This window comes from Coturnix japonica, unplaced genomic scaffold (genome assembly GCF_001577835.2).
Source record: "Coturnix japonica isolate 7356 unplaced genomic scaffold, Coturnix japonica 2.1 chrUnrandom922, whole genome shotgun sequence".
Lineage (NCBI taxonomy): Eukaryota > Metazoa > Chordata > Aves > Galliformes > Phasianidae > Coturnix > Coturnix japonica.
Genome location: NW_015440274.1, coordinates 10,188 through 12,365, shown reverse-complemented (window position 1 = coordinate 12,365; position 2,178 = coordinate 10,188). Strand labels below are relative to the sequence as shown.

At 52.0% G+C, this 2,178-nt stretch overlaps 1 non-coding gene across 1 annotated transcript; it reads left to right on the top strand.

Annotated features, from left to right (window-relative positions):
* The first annotated feature begins 1,972 nt into the window (after positions 1–1,972).
* On the top strand, positions 1,973–2,054 carry TRNAL-UAG. Its single transcript has one exon. It is a non-coding gene; the product is annotated as a tRNA-Leu (tRNA).
* The last annotated feature ends 124 nt before the right edge of the window (positions 2,055–2,178 follow it).

Genomic DNA, 2,178 nt, shown 5'->3' with positions numbered 1-2,178 from the left:
ACCCCCATTAACACCCATTGATCCCATTGATCCCCATTGATCCCATTGACCCCCATTGATTCCCATTGATCTCTATTGACCCCCATTGATCCCCATTGATAACATTAATCCCCATTGCTCCCCATTGATCCCATTGACCCCCATTGATTCCCATTGACCCCCATTGACCCCCATTGATTGCCTGGGGGGGGGTTTAGGCCTCACCCTCCTCACTCACAGGCCTCGCCCCCCCCTCAATTTCAGCCCATTCCTAAAGCACAAAAACACCGACATTAACGTGTTAATCCCCCCATAATGTGTTTATATGGGGCTGTAGGACCCCTTACGACCCCTTATTACCCCCCAGATCCCCCCCTATACCCGTAATAGACGGAACAATTCGGGGGCGTCCGCCCTATTCCAGGCCCGGACCTCCCACCCCATTGTAGGCCTCAGTCCTCCCTCGATCCCACAATGCATTGCGGCGCGGGGGGGGTGGGGGAGGCGCTCTGAACTTCCGGTCGTCTCTATGGTATGTGACGTCACCGAGAGTTTAAAGGGGAGGGAGGCCTATATCCCACAATGCATTGCGGCTGGGGAGGTGGGGGAGGCGCTCTGAACTTCCGGTCGTCTCTATGGTATGTGACGTCACCAAGATCTTAAAGGGGAATTGGGGGTCTATATCCCACAATGCATTGCGGCGGGGAGGCGCTCCGAACTTCCGGTTGTCTCTCCGCTCCTCTCTATGGTGTGTGACGTCACCGGGTCTTAAAGGGGAAGTGGGGGGGGGGGGCGGTTCCAATGATCCCAAAATGGCCCTAAATGGCCCCAAAATGGCACTAAAATGGCTCAAATGGCCCCAATATTGAGTCAGAAGTCCCCAAAATGGCCCTAAAATGCCTCAAAGTGGCCCTAAAATGGCCCTAAAATGGATAAAATGGCCACAAAATGGAGTCAGAATGCCCCAAAATGGCCCTAAAATGGCTCAAATGGCTCCAAAATGGTCCTAAATTGGCCCTAAAATGGCTCAAATGGCCCCAAAATGGAGTCAGAGGGCCCCAAAATGGCCCTAAAATGCCTCAAAGTACTCAAAGACCCCCCTCAAAGTAGGGGGTCATTATGGGGTCTTTAAGCCCATTTTAGGGTTCTTTATGGGGTCTTTAAGCCCATTTGGGGTCATTCTCCCCATTTTAGGGGGTCTTTATGGGGTCTTTAAGCCCATTTTGGGGTCAATCTGCCCATTTTAGGGGTCTTTATGGGGTCCTCGTGCCAATATTGGGGTCAATACGACTCATTTAGGGGTCTTTTTGGGGTCTTTGAGCCCATTTTGGGGTCACTTTGACCATTTTAGGGGATTTTATGGGGTCCTTGTGCCAATATTGGGGTCTTTGAGCCCATTTTGGGGTCAATCTATCCATTTTAGGGGGTCTTTATGGGGTCTTTAAGCCCATTTTGGGGTCATTCTGCCCATTTATGGGGTCTTTATGGGGTCTTTAAGCCCATTTTGGGGTCACTCTGCCCATTTTAGGGGTCTTTATGGGGTCTTTAAGCCCATTTTGGGCTCATTCTCCCCATTTTAGGGGGTCTTTATGGGGTCCCCATACTCATTTAGGGAGCAGGGGCGGGATTCGAACCCGCGTCCTTCCGCTCCCTTAGCCACCCCCCCTTATTTACATAACCACGCCCCTTATCCACACAACAACGGATCATTTACATAACCACGCCCCCGTCTATACACGCCACTCACCCTTATTTGCATAACCACGCCCCCTCAAGGAAATCAACTCCACATGTGGATAGCCACGCTCCTTATTTGCATAACCACGCCCCTTATGCAAACCGAATCCCATATATGGATAACAACGCGCCATTATTTACATAACCACGCCCCTTATACAAACCGAACCCCATATATGGTTAATCCCGGCCCCTTATTTACATAACCCCGCCCCCTTTTGCCGCTTTCCCGCCAGGCGGGGTTGATTTGGCGCGCGGTAGCGTGGCCGAGCGGTCTAAGGCGCTGGATTTAGGCTCCAGTCCCCGAGGGGACGTGGGTTCGAATCCCACCGCTGCCAACAAGGGGGGGATCGAGACCCTCCTTTTATGGACCCTATTAACCCCCATTAAGGTCCTGGAAGGGGCATTGTGGACCCTATTAACCCTATAAAGGTCCTGGAAGGGGCATTGTGGACCCTATTA